Source organism: Phocoena sinus, chromosome 16 (assembly GCF_008692025.1).
Source record: "Phocoena sinus isolate mPhoSin1 chromosome 16, mPhoSin1.pri, whole genome shotgun sequence".
Taxonomy (NCBI): domain Eukaryota; kingdom Metazoa; phylum Chordata; class Mammalia; order Artiodactyla; family Phocoenidae; genus Phocoena; species Phocoena sinus.
This window is the reverse complement of record NC_045778.1, coordinates 37,937,232-37,952,392: the sequence shown is the minus strand read 5'-3', so window position 1 is coordinate 37,952,392 and position 15,161 is coordinate 37,937,232. Positions and strand designations below refer to the sequence as shown.

The window sequence follows — 15,161 nt, the reverse complement described above, 5'->3', positions numbered from 1 at the left end:
AAAGGCAAAATTATAGGGACAGAAAATAGATTGGTGGTTGCCAGGGATTTCAGGTAGGAGGGTGGCTCCAAAGGGCAAAGGGGTGGTAGAAATGTTCTATATCTTGACCGTGGTGGTGGTCACACAACTGTGTACGTGTGTCCAAAGGGCACACTAAGAAGGATAAAATATTCTGTCTGTAAATCACATGTCAATCAACCTGACATAAAAAAAACCAAACACACCGAGGTGGAAAGAGCACCAATAGAGAAGCTAGAGGCTAAGGGTTTAGTCCCTTCACCTGTTTCTATCCAGCACCAAAGGGTTACACCCACGTGTTTAATTGTATAATAACTCCACTTGCTGAAAGCTTACTTTACTATGGCTCTGCATCCTGATCTCTGTATCGTCTCACCTTATCTTCACACAACACCCCGTGAGGGCGCAAACAAACAGGGGCAGTATTTTACAGGTGCTGAAAGCTAGGCTCAGAGAGGGTCAGTCACTTCCGCAGATGGCCACGTTGCACGTTCTGTGTCTGACTGCAAAGCCAACGTGCTCCTCCTTAAGCTCACCCCCTCCTTCCTCGGAAGGTCACTGGTTGGGGCCAGGATCAAATCTCCTGTGAACAGAAGCCACACTCAGATAGGGGCTCACTTGGAGGCCCTCCCAGGCCTCAGTCTCCATGTTGGTCAAGGGTGGAGGCTGCACCCCAAGTTCCCATCCACTTTTCCATCCAATTAAAAATACTATACAGTTGACCCTTGAATAACGTGGGGAAAATCCCCGTGTAACTTATAGTCGGCCCTCCATATCCATGGTTCAGCATCGTGGATCCAGCTAACCATAGATGGTGTAGTATTTACACTGAAAAAATCCACATATAAGTGGAGCCACACAGTTCAAACCCATGTTTTTCAAGCATCGACTGTATTTATTAAATGATCATTTGATCAAATTGGCTGAAATAATAGACAAGATGGCTCAATTATAAAAAGTAAAAGGATACCCCTCACAAAAGAGTCCAAAAATGCTTGTATACCCATGTTTATAAGCATGATTATTTACAATAGCAAAGAGGTGGAAACGACCCTTGTTGTCTGTGGAGGGGCAAGAGGAGAAACAGCAGAGCTTGGGTCAGAACCGCAGGAGGAGCTCTCTGCAGCCTGGGTGTGCCCGCTGGGTCTGCATCTCGCTCCTGAACAGCCGATGCACAGGAGAGACCTCTGCCCCACTTCTGAGCTTAGCAGCACGGCCATGTTGGAAAAAGCCCGGCAGAGCCCTCCGCCAGCCAGCCTCTCCCACGTACTTTGAAGTCCACCCTCAATGCTTGAGTGGCTCTGGGCAGCAGGCACACGTCAGCCTGCGCCTTCTCAGGAGCACATGGCACGGGAGTAGCCGTACCTGGGGTTGTGGATAAAAGATGCACCCTCCTATCTGTCTCTGCATCTGAGAACACATTGAAGCAAAAGTGGGCGTGAAACTGTGGACGATGGGTCCCGAGACAAAGAAGTCGTCAGTAACATGCTGGTATGAAGCGTCCCCCTGCCTCCCCTGCTCCTTCTACTGGGGCTGCTGCTCAAAGGGGGTTTCGCTAACATCCCAACCTGATCTGCACAAACCAGACTAAAGAGCCAGATGAGGACCCTGAACAGCACCCAGCTCAGTGAGAGCAGATGGACTCTCCAGACAGGGGAGGGCTGAGTGCAGGCATGATGAGAAATCACACTATAGCCGAGTCACGTCGGCCGACACAGCTAGACGTGGGGCTCTAGACAATGGCAAGATCTTGAAAGTCTGGAAAAGGAGAACAATGTGATAAGCACAGATCTAGAAAGGTTATTCCTGGCTGGCATAAGCCAGGCCTAGAACAGGGAAAGACAAGCCAGGGGCCTGACGCACACCCCACACGTAGGTGATGAGCACTCCAGTTAGAAGGATCACCTTGGAAACAAGGAGGCAAAGGGACCTCTGAGATAATCCAAAGAGATGAAGAATCCACTTGATGAGTTTAGATATAGAGCCATCATCACCAGCCCTGGCTGCACACCTTGGTCCCCAGAGATTACCACTTAATTGGTCTGGGTGGGCCCCAAGCAGGCGTGTTTTCTACAAGGTCCCAGGTGATGCCTGTGTGTCCCCAGGAGACATGGGGGCCTGGGAAGATGTTGGAAGTCCCCGGAAGGGTGCCTTGCTAAAGAATCCCAGAGTGTGCAATGCCTAGAGAACTGAGGCCCAGAGAGGTGGGTGGCTCCTCCAGCGTCACAGTGCTGGTTAGGGAGAGAGTGAGGGACTAATTTTAGGTCTCTCCTACTTCCCAGGAAACCCTGTTGTCTGAAGGCCAGGCAGCAGGCCCTGGGTTAACTGTGAGCTGGGCAGGTCCCAAGAGTGCCAAGCTCACCAGCAGGCCAGCTCAGCGCATCTGGAAATGGGCCCTGTGAGTCTAGCATGTGTGGCAGCCTCTGGCCTTGATTCCGTAGTAAGATAACACCACAACCCTGAGCCTAGACTACTTGGCTAGACCTGTCTCAACCCCTCCCCACCCAGGGCAGGCTGACCCAGAGCAGCGTCAGACAGATCTGTTTCAAATCCTAGCTCTCTTTCTAACCTGCAGTCTTATTGACTTAGGCTCTCAGAGCCTCAGTGTCTGCAGCTGTAAAATGGGAACAAAATCTTCCTCGCAAGGTTGTGGGAAGAATTAAGCATGTGAATGTATGTGAGGCCATGTCCAGGGTCTCACAGTGGCACCTTCCTCCATCCTACGTGCCGCCCCCCACCCTACCCCATTATGCATATTGCTGCCTCGAGGCTCTTGAAATCTACCTGCACTTCCTGAGGGAATGTCAGCCTACAAGGCCCTCTGTGGATGTGTTCTGGAGTCCTTGGCTTCTCTTCTGCATCACCTCCCTGCTGGCCTGTCCACTGAGTCTGTCCAATCTCGGGTTTTTTCACAAGGAGCTGGTTTGAAAGGACAATAGGACACTGAGTGGACCAAATTGAGGCCTTGAGAGGTGTGGGGCCAGGAGTGCATGGAGACAGGACTGGAAGTGAGGATTTGGTCATCTCAAATATAAAGAGTAGAAACCAGGAGCAGGAATGCTGTCCCCAGGAGCGAGGCTCCAGGGCGAAAACAAGAGCATGTGCAGCGGGAAGCCGCAGGAGGGGCAGGTGGGAAAATAGAAGCTCTGCAGACAATGGCTGGGAGGGTGGAGGTGTGAGCAGAGCCAGAGGTGCCCTGAGAGCCTTGACACCCAGCTCTAGGGCAAGGACCAGCGATCACCTTGGTGCAGTCCCAAGCCCCTCCAGTTAGCAAGTGACACCACCTCTTACATCAGCCAAGGGCTCAGAGTGCCCGCAGGCAGAGAACAGCAGAGGCCAGGGCCCTATATCCTGCCTCAAATGACCCAAGAGGAAAAGGAGGCAGCTCAGGTTGTTTCCAGAAGTTCAGGAATTCCCCTGAAGACTAAGATGGGGACTTGACTGGCAGGAACCAGGCAGGTGGGGCAACACCTCCCACGGTCCTCCTCACTTCCTTTTTCTGATTTCAGTCCGTGCACTCCCGGCTGGCACACACCTCTGTGGTTTTTGCAACAGCAACAAAATATAGGAACTCACGGTGTCCTGGGGAAGGGACCCAGTTTTATATCTCGGTATGTGTACTGACTTCCACATTGCCAAAAATGGCCAGGGAGCAGTTCCCCTGGCCAGACCCTCAAAGCTTAGCTGCAACTGAGCTACCACTGTCACACAAAGACATGGGCTGGTGACAGCAGCCCAGCTCCCATAATCAGGAGCCTCCCAGCAAGGGAGTTAATCCGTGGCTTGGCCTCCACTGGAACGTAAAGAAATGATTCCTAAGTAAGAATGGCCATAATGGAATGCACATCACTAACAGGCCATCGGTGTTCTCTAATCTTAGAAAACTTGTAACGTAGGTATTATTATGCCCATTATACAGACGGGGAAAGCAAGACTCAGAGAAATTGAGATTCAGAGAAAATAGGTAACTTATCTGAAATCAAACTGCTGCTAAGTGTCAGAATCAAGGTCAGATGCAGACTTTTCTGACTCCAAAGCCCCCCACCCCCTTTTACCACCCCAGGCTGGCTTGACACAGTGGTCAACTGTGGTAAAAACAGACCTCAGGGGCACCTCAGGTACTAGCTGGAAACTCTTACTGCCAGCAGCTCTACAGGGGTTCCCTGGCTGGCCTTGCAGAGTTGTTGCTGACCCCTGGCTGTGAGATGTTTAGCACAAGGCCTGCCATGGCCCCCTCACATTGCAGGCAAGCAGGCCCAGAGCAGGACCCTGTGGTTTCGCCATCCCGCCAGGAAAGAGCTGCTCTCTGGGAGCCACAGGGTCCAGGGTTCATTAGCCCCGGCACAAGGTGGGCACTAGTTGGCCAGTCACTCCTGGGCTGACACCAGCAGCACACCCAGCGTTAATCACTCACCCTCCAGGCTAGCCACCAGAACTGCAGCTTTACTCAGCTTTCTCTGTGTTGTGGCCATTTGATTATTAAACATGTAAGGAGCAGAATTGCCCCTGATCCACACCCTGGACTTGAGGAAACAGACACAGTGGAGTAGGTGCTGGGCATGGAGGTGCCTGGCTGTGGGGCACAGAGAAGGCTCATGGCCCAGCCCAGAAAGGGGAGTGGTGGTCTGGAAGGGCTTCTCAGAAAAGACTGCACCCAGGATGGGCACTGGGGGATGAGGAGGAGGTGTCCCCAAAGCAAAGCGGACAAACACTCCAGGTAGCATGTGTGTTCAGAGACAAAGGTGGGGTTCAAGGCTGGAGCACAGGGAGCAGGGATGGGGTGAGGATGTGTGTTGGGAAAGGACCATGAATGCCAGTAATGGACATGGCCCTCATCCCATGCAGTGTCCTGGGAGTCCCTGTGGGGCTCTCAGCAGGGAGTGTCACAGATGGCATACAGAGACCCTCTGGTAGATGCTGAGCCTGCCCAGAGGGCCCAGCCCCTGCCCTCAGGCACTCACAGCCTGCAGGGGACAGGAGGCAGGAAAAAGGATGCTGTAATACAATGCCTGAAATACAACCTTTGGAGCAGGAATCCAGCACTAAGGGGAAGAAGCAGAGGAAAGAGGGAGGAAGGAGCTGGTAATTGGGGATGAGGTGGGGTGGGGTGAGGGTGGAAGATAGTAAGAGAGGGTTCACAGAAGCAGGGACTTTGGAGAGGGAGCCTGAGGGGAGGTGAAGAAAGATTGTGGTTGGGCTAGAGAGAATTGCTCCAGGGGGAAGGGCATGCAAAGGGACGAGAGAGGTGAGGCTGAACCGCAGATGGTTTTGTGCCACTGTGAGGGATGCAGGGTGGAAGTAGGGTGGAGAGTATGGGCAGAGGCTAGGTCTCTGTATGAAGGTCTCCAGATGCTGAGATTCCCCCATCCTATTCCTCACCCTCCAAATTCCTGGGAGGAGTGAAATCTCTGGGGGCTCACTGTAGGTTTCAACATTAACTCCCGATATGCTCTGACCACTCTACGACACAATTTCTTCAGGTGTGCATATCTTTTTTCATCTTTGACTGTATAACTCTTTATATTTTGTGTATATCTTTTGAAAATCTGATACTGGAGTGCTGCTTGGCAATTTTCTTATTATTGAAAATACAAAAATCAACAAGTGTTTCCTGCCCTCTTTTATTTTTTTTTTGCATACTACTTTTCACATCCAAGTATATTTTACTTGTAATTGATGTACAAGGTTTTAATGCATTAATCATCCATGATCATACCATAAGCACATTCTATGTTGCTCTTTTCCTTAAATTATCAGATTTAATGACCAAGAAGAATCCTCTTGGTCGAATCCCCATAATTGACTCTCTTACTCCCTATTAATGGGATGCTTTGGGCATCTCCACTGCTGTTATGGGCAATGCTGGGAGAAAGGATCCCCGTGCAATCTTTTTGTTTGCTGTGAATTATCTATGAAGATGAATTCTCAAAAAAAGGATTAACCATTGGCCAAAAGGGAAGAGCAGTTTTCACACTCCTGCCAAATGTTGACTACATCTCTCCAGAAGTGTTCCGTCAGCTTTTCAGTGGTAGTGTTCCTAATGCAAAGCATGCAGACTTATGAGGTGGAACCAGGCTCGAATCCCAGACAAAGCACTTACCGTCTGAGGGCAAAGGACCTTACCTCTCTGAGCCTCCATTTTCTCATCTGTAAAGTGGGAGTGATGAAACTGATCTCACTGTGGGGATCAAATGAGATTGCAAATACCAGTGCCCTATCTAGTGTACAGCTTGTTGTAAGCACTATATCCATTCTTCTTATCCTCCATCCTTTCTTTCTTCTAGGAATTATGTAGCACAAGTGACTTTTCACTTCTCTAACTTCCCATCCTTCTTGAACCATGTTCCTCACAAAAGCCTTAGCCATGGAACAAGAAGCATCATTTCTCTGAAGGGTGCTTCCCAGCAGAAATAGAAAACTAGCCACAAATTCAAGCCACGTGTGCAATTTTAAATTTGGGGGCAGCCACATTTAGAAAGTAAGAATAAATAGGTTAAATTAGGTAAATCTATCTGTTTAAATATATTTAAAAATATATTTTATTTAAGCCAATATATCAAAATATTATTTTAATATGTAATCAATATCTTCAAGTATTAATGAGATAAGATAGTTTATATTTCTTTTGTTGTTTGTTTGTAATATCTTTGAAATCCAAGGTGCATTTTACAACTTACAGCACATCTCAGTTCAGACTGGCCACTTTTCAGGGATGGCTATAAGCTATTGTATTGGGTAACGCAGACCTGGACTTTGAGACTTAAGTGTTTAACAGGTGTGCAGAGGGCTTAGAAATGTTGCCTGGAGACATCATTTCCCATGCAAAATGCTGGTGCATTTTGATGGTTTGAAGCCCTTGGAGGGAGACAACCAAAGCAAGGCCCTAGTTGTAAATAAAATGGGTGTGAGCTCTACAGTGTGGCTCAAGGACCTCTGAGGAGCTCATCTTCCTGCTTCCCCTTCTGCACAAAATATCTCCACTCCTGAAACCAAATCCCAGTAAAATCGAGTTCCTCTGCTGAATTTTAACCCCTCTATCCAAAACTTCATTCGAAAGAGAATAAGAAAGATCTTGTCCAGCACCTGTTCCCCTCAGGATTGAAGAGTAACAAATGAAAGGGGGAATTGAAACTGAGCACGACCCTATGGGGCCCTCCCGAGTGAAAAAGACCCTCCATGCCCCCCATTTCTTACTTACAGGGGGAAAAAAAAGCTTTAGTCTCCTAAGCCTTCTTCGTGTTCCAAAGAGCAGACTCAAGCAGTTAATGATTAGGACAGGAGAGTCACAGGACTCCTAGTTCCTCCTGAAGGGAAATAGATAACCATCTGATGCTTATCTTTGAGTTGTTCTGTAGAAACTAAGACCCCCACCCAGGTAGAGGATGGTGACTACACGCTGAGCACAGGCACGTAGACCCCAGACTGGTTGGAACCAGAAGGTTGATGACTGAGATTCCCAAAACATCACCGTTACCGTACCACCAACTGATCAGAAGGTCCATGAACTGATCACGTATGCTACGACCCTATCCCTTTTACCGTTTTCGCCTTTAAAAGCCTTGTGCCCCAGCCAGTTAGCAAGATAGATTTGAGACGAGCTTAGGCCTCCCATCTTCTGAGTCAGCGCCTCCTCGATTGATAAACCTTTCTCTGCGCCAAACTCCGATGTTTCGGTTTGTTTTGTGTAACAACACCCCCTCCCCCAAGTGGCCACGCTGCCTTGCTTTTCTATCATGAAGGCCACCTGGGGGGGCGTGCCAAGAATTCATTCCTCCACTTGATGTCTAATAGGAATCTCCACCTTTACATATGTCCACATCGATATTCTGGAATAATCACCACCTTGCAAATGAGTTCCTTCCACCCTTGACCCAGCTGAGTAAATGACAGTTCCAGTCTCTGTGTTGCTCTGGAATCATCTTAAATTTCTCTCTCCCACACCCAACGCTTGCAACACTGTCAAATCCCTCTCAAAAGTATCTAGAATCTCACCACTCTGACCACCTCTCATTATTTCTGTTACTATCAATTTGGGGCCAGCCACCATCACCTCCAGCCTGGATTATTACAACAGCCTCTTTACTGCTAGTCTTTCTTCTCCCTTTGATACCCATAGAAAGTGATTTTTCTTTAAAATGGAAGCATATGTCAGCAAGAGTCAAAAAAACATATTTTTAAAGACAGTGGCAATGATATAAAAATAAACCGTTTAAGAATAAATCTAGGCAAAGTGTGCACTAATTTTATAAAGAAAATTATAAAATTTTATTTAGATATTTTAATGAAGACCTAAATAAACAAGGAAATAAACCATGTTCATGAATTGGCGGAGTCATGTTCATAAAGATATCACTTCTCTTCAAGTTATATTTCTAATAAAATCTGAACATAACTTTTTTGTTGAACCTGATAAGCTGATTCTAAAATCCATATTAAGTAAGAAGGAACCGAGAATGTCAAGCCAGAATGAAAGAAGAAAAAAATGAGGAGACTCTTTCCAGATACCAAAATTTATTATAAGCCTCTAGTTAATAATATTATTTAGTGTTGGCAAAGGGAGAAGCACATTGACAGAAGACAGCCAAGGAACAGACCCACTACACAGATTTACAACAGAGTTGTAGATTAGTGGCTAAAGAATGGCCTTTTTGATTTGTGGAGCTAAGACTCTTGGTTATCCATATGGAAAGAACAAAATAAAATAAAACATTACCTGCTACCTCACACCATATAGGAAAATCATTACTAAGTAGGATTAAAGACTAAATATGAAGCGCAAAATTATTTTTTAAAATTTAATAATGTAAGAGAATAATTTTATGACTTTAAAGTGGAGGAGAATCTCTTAGACAATACACAAGTGTATATCATAAGAGAACATATGGGTAAATTAAGCTTGTTTGAAACTGAGAAATTCAATCATTAATAGAAATCACAAATAACATAAGGAGACAAGGCACAAATAAGAGAAAAGTATTTAAAACATACATAAGAAACAAAGAATTAACATCTGAATATGTACCGAATTACAGAAAACCAATAGGATGAAAGACAGATGGCCCATAGAGAAAAAGATTTGAAGAGGAAAAAGAATTCAGAGTGAGTAATAAGCATATAAACAGATGCCCAACCTTAGTAATTCAAAAACTACAAATTCAAAACATAGATGGCTTTTCATCTGCACTGAATTGTTATAAAACTCTAACAAGATCAAATGTTGGTGAAGATGTAGAGCAACGGAAACTTTTACATATTGCTGATGAGTGGGTAACGTGGTACAATTGGCTTGGAAAAAGTTTTGATATCATCCAATAAGGCTGAAGATTTATATACCCTACCACCTACCAATTCTACTTCTAGGATATATACACCCTAGGGAATTCTTGCACACACGCCCCAGGATATATGTGCAAGGAGAGCCCCACTAGCACTTACAAGTGCTAACGGCACCTAGCAGCTCATAATAGGAAAACAAAACAAAACAAAACCTAGAAATATCCCAAGTGCCCACTGGCAGTATATTGGGAGAGTATACTGAGGTATATTCATGTATAACAGGATACTATCCAGCAATAAACATGAATGAATCAGAGGCACATGCAACAATATGAAGGAATATCAGAAACAATTTTGAGGCAATTCAGCAAGTCTTAAAAGAATATTTAATTGCTATTTACAAAGGTCAAAGCCATGCAAAACCAAATAACATATTTAGCAATTTAAATATACAAGGTTGAACTATAAGGAAAGGCAAAAGAACAATAAACCCAAAATTCATATCAACAGCTCTGAAGAGACAGAGAAGGATGAGCACACAGATGACTTCAAAGATGCTCATGATCTTTAAAACAACACTGAGGTGACGGCACACAGGGCTTGTGCAATTTTTATTCCTTACACCCTATACGCTTTTTCTAAATTTTCTTCTCTGTCTACTCAATATTTCAAAACTTCCCAAGTCTGGGGGACTACAGCCCAGGTCCTCACACTGGACAGGAAGGCCCTCCCTGACCTGACTCAACCCCAGCCCTCTCTGGCCAGGTCACCTGGCACACTCCTTGGCCTTCGCTGCCACCCTGGTCTCCACCAGGCCTCCTCCTCTGCACCTTGACCCTCTCGGTTCCCCCTGCCAAGAAAGCTTCTCAGAAACGCACATGGCTCAGGCCCTCCCTTCCTTCAGGCCTCCACTCAGAAGACATGTGCTCTCCCGGGCTTCCTGACCCCTACTCCTTACCCTCTGCTCTCCAGCCCACTGGAGCCTGTGGCACTGGGCACCACCCTCCCCTGACCACTGACCCGGCCGTCTTTAGCAGTGCCTGGCAGGAAGTGGCTCTCAATAAATGTTTGTTGAACAATTAAATGGATGACTATGCAGAAAATCATATTAAAATTGAAACTTTCCATGGAAAAGGTAACACACGAACTCCTTAGTTACCAGATTAGCTCCTCATGCTTCAGAGAGGCTGGGATGAAGGATTGGTGCTGTGTTCTATAAGGTGCAATTTTAGGCGGCGAGAAAAGAGCTAATTCTTGAACCAGTGGGCCTGCTGATTCAAAAATATTGATGTTGCTAAGGTTTGACATGGTAATTCGGACGAGGAAAGGATGGCCCCAAGGAGAACCCACTTACCAGACGCTCAGCAGTGACCACAGGGCCAGGAAGGAGCCAGATCTCTTGGTGACCAGTCTGAAGTGTCCCCCTCTGTTTGGGACCCTTCAGAGGCCCACATGGGGGGTGGGCAGGGGAGTCTCACGGCCAGCCCCTCTCTCCACCCCTGGACAGTTGGCAGACACGGGCCCGTGTCCAGCCTCTCCTAGGTGTGGCAGGTCACCTTCCTTAACAGAACCATGAGAAAGGACTTGACCTGAAGTAGGAGGATGAGGAACAGTGCCAGAGCCTGGCCCGGCTCAGCAAAGCCCAACAGTGACAAACACCCCAACACTGAGACACCCCAAGAGTGGGATACCCCAGCAGACCCAGACATCGGAGTAGCCCTGAGCACATGTGCCACCTGCCCTGCACATACTTCCTGCTCCTCAGCTTACCTCCTCTCCCACTCGCACAAACCCAGATCAGGCACTGGTGGTCACATGTGCTCCCACGCTCAGCTTTCCAGGAGGCGGCCAATCAGCCTGCCCCGGAAGACAGGACCCCCATGCCCACCTCTGGGCTGACCTAGCGTGGCCAAGAGCAAGGTGACCTACCTGGAGTATGTCCGTCAGGGCCTAGAGACGTCAGATGGCATGGGCGCCCCCATAACCAGCCACAGCCCCTCAGGCTTAGGAGAAGAGGACCGAGCCCAGAATCTTCAGTCTTTAACGATGTTTCACTATGAATCACTTGAGCTGGGTTTCTGCTCATTTCCTGGAGAAAGCAGAAGTGGAGAGTCGACAGATGCCTGATTCTGCCCACTTCCTAGCCATCAGCAGAGCTGCCTGAGTTCTGGTGGGTGACCCGGGCCCTGTAGAAAAGCCGCTTAGGGGAGTATGGTCAAGCAGTGCTGGGTGGGGCTAAGGGCAAAGAGGGAAAACTAGTGAAAGTGGACGCAGAGTTCACTCAGCCCTGGACTATCTGGCTGGACTTTTCTCCTTTCCTTGGCCTCACCTCTCCTCTCTGAGCTTCTGGTAAAGCACAGGGAACTATACTCGATACTTTGTAATAAGCTATAAGGGAAAAGAATCTGAAAAAGAAGATATGTATCTCTATATATGTGTATACATATATGTGTATATATATAAATGAATTGCTGTGCTGTACACCTGAAACTAACACGATATTGTAAATCAACTATACTTCAATTTAAAAAAGGGAAAAAAAACAATAACAACAAAAAAAAGAGAAGGGAGTCCCTTAAGATCAGTGGGTAACATGAAAGTGATGATGAAAGAAAAGTTTAAGTAATAGAATGAAGTTCTCTGGAATTCAGCATCAAGATTCTTGCTCCTTTGGGCTTATTAGGTTGAATCATTTCGTATCATCTCTCCATAGCATCATCCATGTAGGACCAGCCAGCATGTCCATTCAAACACAGTATCTCCCTGTGCCACATGAGCAAGAGCAGTGGTTAGCACAAACGCCTGATCCTTAAAGCTAGCTCATCACCTGTTTCTAGCCCCCAATCAACTGACTGTTTATGAGTAACTATAAGTGAGAAGCAACATCATCTTTTATGGGAGGCAAAAGGCTCTGAGACTGATTCAGAGGCTGAAAACATTTGTAGTAATATCTCAACTCTTGCCAGTGCAAACTTGCCAGGAGATTGCAGTCAACCTAGGAGACCTGTCCAGCTTAAGACCTCGTCACATGCCCATGTTGACCCCACACCCACTCCCCAACAGTAGTCAGAGGTACCAACATCCCTGATCAAATTCTCATTTCTCATTCGACAGTTCATGGGTAGAAAAGAAGCTAGAATGGAAACTGGAAGTGTTCTGCACACAGATCACCTTGAAACATGCAAGAGGTGTATGCAAGTGTCACCTTGTCAAGCCAGAATGGGCTCCAATTTTTTTAGAGCAACAAATTAAGCTCCTGGTTATACTATATTCCAGAACCATTGTACTATAGTGTGTACCATTATGGAGAAATATGTTAATTTTCTCAGCATATGGTGCAAGACTCGTCCTAGGGAGGTACCTGATATGTTGACTAAAATGATAGGTTAGCGGAGTCTGCACTCCTGGGTGGAAAATCTGGGTTGCAATTCTCATTACTGCCCAAAAGGAATTAACATCTTTAAGTCTGGTTCTTATTTGTAGAATGAGACAAATGCAATGTTGTAAGGAACAAATCAATATTTGCAAGAGGATTTTTAAATGCTAAAAATGTCTGTACAAATGTGATTTATTATTATTGAGAGAGTTGACCATGCTAAGACACTGAAGCTGCCAGGAAAACTATGAACTGCTCATGTAAATATATATTTTTGTTAAGGGGAAATGTGAGATTCTGTAATTTTTTAAAAATATCTAAAAATAGCAATTATACTTCTGCTTCCAGTTATGACAGGAGATAACCTCCCACTGAAGGAAACTCTAAAAAAGACAAATATATGAGACAATTGTTTTCAGGCATTGAGTAGCAGGCATCATAAGACTGAACCTTGAGATAAGAAAAACACACAAGGTGAGCCCCACAGCTGCCCTGGCTTTCTTCTTATAGGTGTTTTCCTGCCATGGTACAGGGAGGTGGAGCCCCAGGGGCAGTAATATCCTTGAACTGAAAAGGTGTAAGTCAGAGAGTTCCAAGTTTCTTAAGAGGCCAGAATTTTCAGGGCAGGGACCTGAGAAGGGTGTGTTTTGTGGGAATTCATTGTGTGTGTCCTTGGCCGAGGGTTGCCTATACATGCGTGGGGGTAAGACCCCAAGAAACCTAGCAGAGATCACCTGCTCCAAGGCTGAGAACTGAGGTAATAGAGATTGGGCACTGTTCACAGTGTTAGAGTTCCATACCATCCAGAGTGGAGAGACCTCCCTGAGCATCTTGGGATTTCATCTTACACTCCAGAAAAGCCAAACCTGAGAAATAAGAACTACAGCCTAGAGTAGGAGCCATGAACTAGAACAAGTTCAAACTTGAAACAAAACAGCCCTAACAAAGAATAAAAAACTGGCAGAACCAAAAGGATATTCCAGTAATGTAACTGTCAACCAGGAAAAAACACATCATCCTTTAAAGGAAGAAAACATAATGCAGCATCCCTTCAGTGTGGCATCCACGCTGTCCAGCATACAACTAAAATTAGTAGAAATCTGAAAGAACAGAAAAATTTGACTCATAAGAAGAAAAATAGCTATCCATAAGAATATATCCCAAGATGAACCAGATGTTGGAATTATCACACAAGGACTGTAAAGCAGCTATTGGAAATATATTCAAGGACCTAAAAGAAGAGATAGCCATTATAATTGAAAAGTGGGAAATTTCAGGAAGTAAATGGAAAGTATAAGAAGATTTGGATGTAAATTCTGGAAGTGAAAAGGATATCTGCAATGAAAATTTTACTAATAGCCAAACAGCAGATCAGTGAGTGCAAATTAAAAAAGAAAAAAGTTAATGAACTTGAAGATTGATGAACAGAAATTATTCAATCTGAAGGACAGAGAGGAAAAAGATTGAAGAAAAACAAACACACACTCAGTTGCCTTTGGGACAATATCAAATGGTATAATATATGTGTATCTGGAGTCCCAGAGAGAAAGAAGAGAGAGAAGAGAACAGAAAAAAAATATTAGAGGAAAAATATTTGAAAATTTCAAAGTTTGTTGAGAAACAGCAAATTGCAGATAAAATAAGCTTAGTAAACCCCAGGAAGAACAAAATGGATAGAAAACCACACTTAGGCAGATCATGGTCAAGCTCCTGAAAATCAGAAATAAGAAATTATCTTAACAGTAAGAGAAAAGAAATTACATATTGGGGAACAAAAACAAAATTAGGCAGATGTTTTATCAGAAACAATGGAAATCATAAGACAATGGAAAGATATCTCTAGCATACTAGAAGAAAAAGAATTGTTAACCCAATTATCCTTGAAAAACTGAGGATGAAACAAAGTTATTTGCAGATTAATGACAGCTGACATCATTCATCTCCAGAAGACTTGCACTACAAGAAATTCTAAAGGAAGTTTTTGAGGCTAGACTCCAGATGGTAACATGAATCTACAGAAAGGAAAGAAGAACACTATTAATGGCTAATATGTGAGCAAATATAAACAAACTTTGTACTTTTTCTTATCTTAATTTCTTCAAAAAACTATAAATACTTAAAGCAAAAAGTGTAACACTGTAATTTGGAGTTTATACCATCCCCAGTTCATATACGTTGTAGATGAAACATATATGACAACAATTGCACGAAAGATGAAGGAGTGAATGGAAACATGCTGTTGCAAGCTTTTCACATTTTATATGAAATCATACTTTATTAACTAAGTAATAACAAAATTGTGGTATTTTATTTATAGCTTTGTGACGAAGATGTCAGGAAAGTCAGAGTTCAGTTCTAATTAACAAACTCACACTGAGCATCTATTCTGGGCCAGATCCCAGCTAGATCCTAGAGAAACAGAGATGAATAAGGCAAACTTGTGTTAGGATGATTTCCTACGATTGTTCAAGTAGGCAGGTGATTTGCCCAA

General features: G+C 45.0%; 1 protein-coding gene across 6 annotated transcripts in view; it reads right to left on the bottom strand.

Annotated features, from left to right (window-relative positions):
* Positions 1-11,417, bottom strand: part of WDFY4 (WDFY family member 4) — a 277,338-nt gene extending 265,921 nt beyond the window's left edge. For 3 of the 6 annotated variants that reach the window (XM_032608325.1, XM_032608327.1, XM_032608328.1), the window contains exon 1: positions 11,224-11,414. The gene's annotated coding sequence lies outside the window, so the exon portion shown is untranslated. Of the gene's footprint in view, positions 1-7,216; positions 7,323-11,223 lie in introns of all 6 variants that reach the window. The other 3 variants (XR_004346205.1, XM_032608330.1, XM_032608326.1) reach the window with 2 other exon arrangements.
* Positions 11,418-15,161: the final 3,744 nt, after the last annotated feature.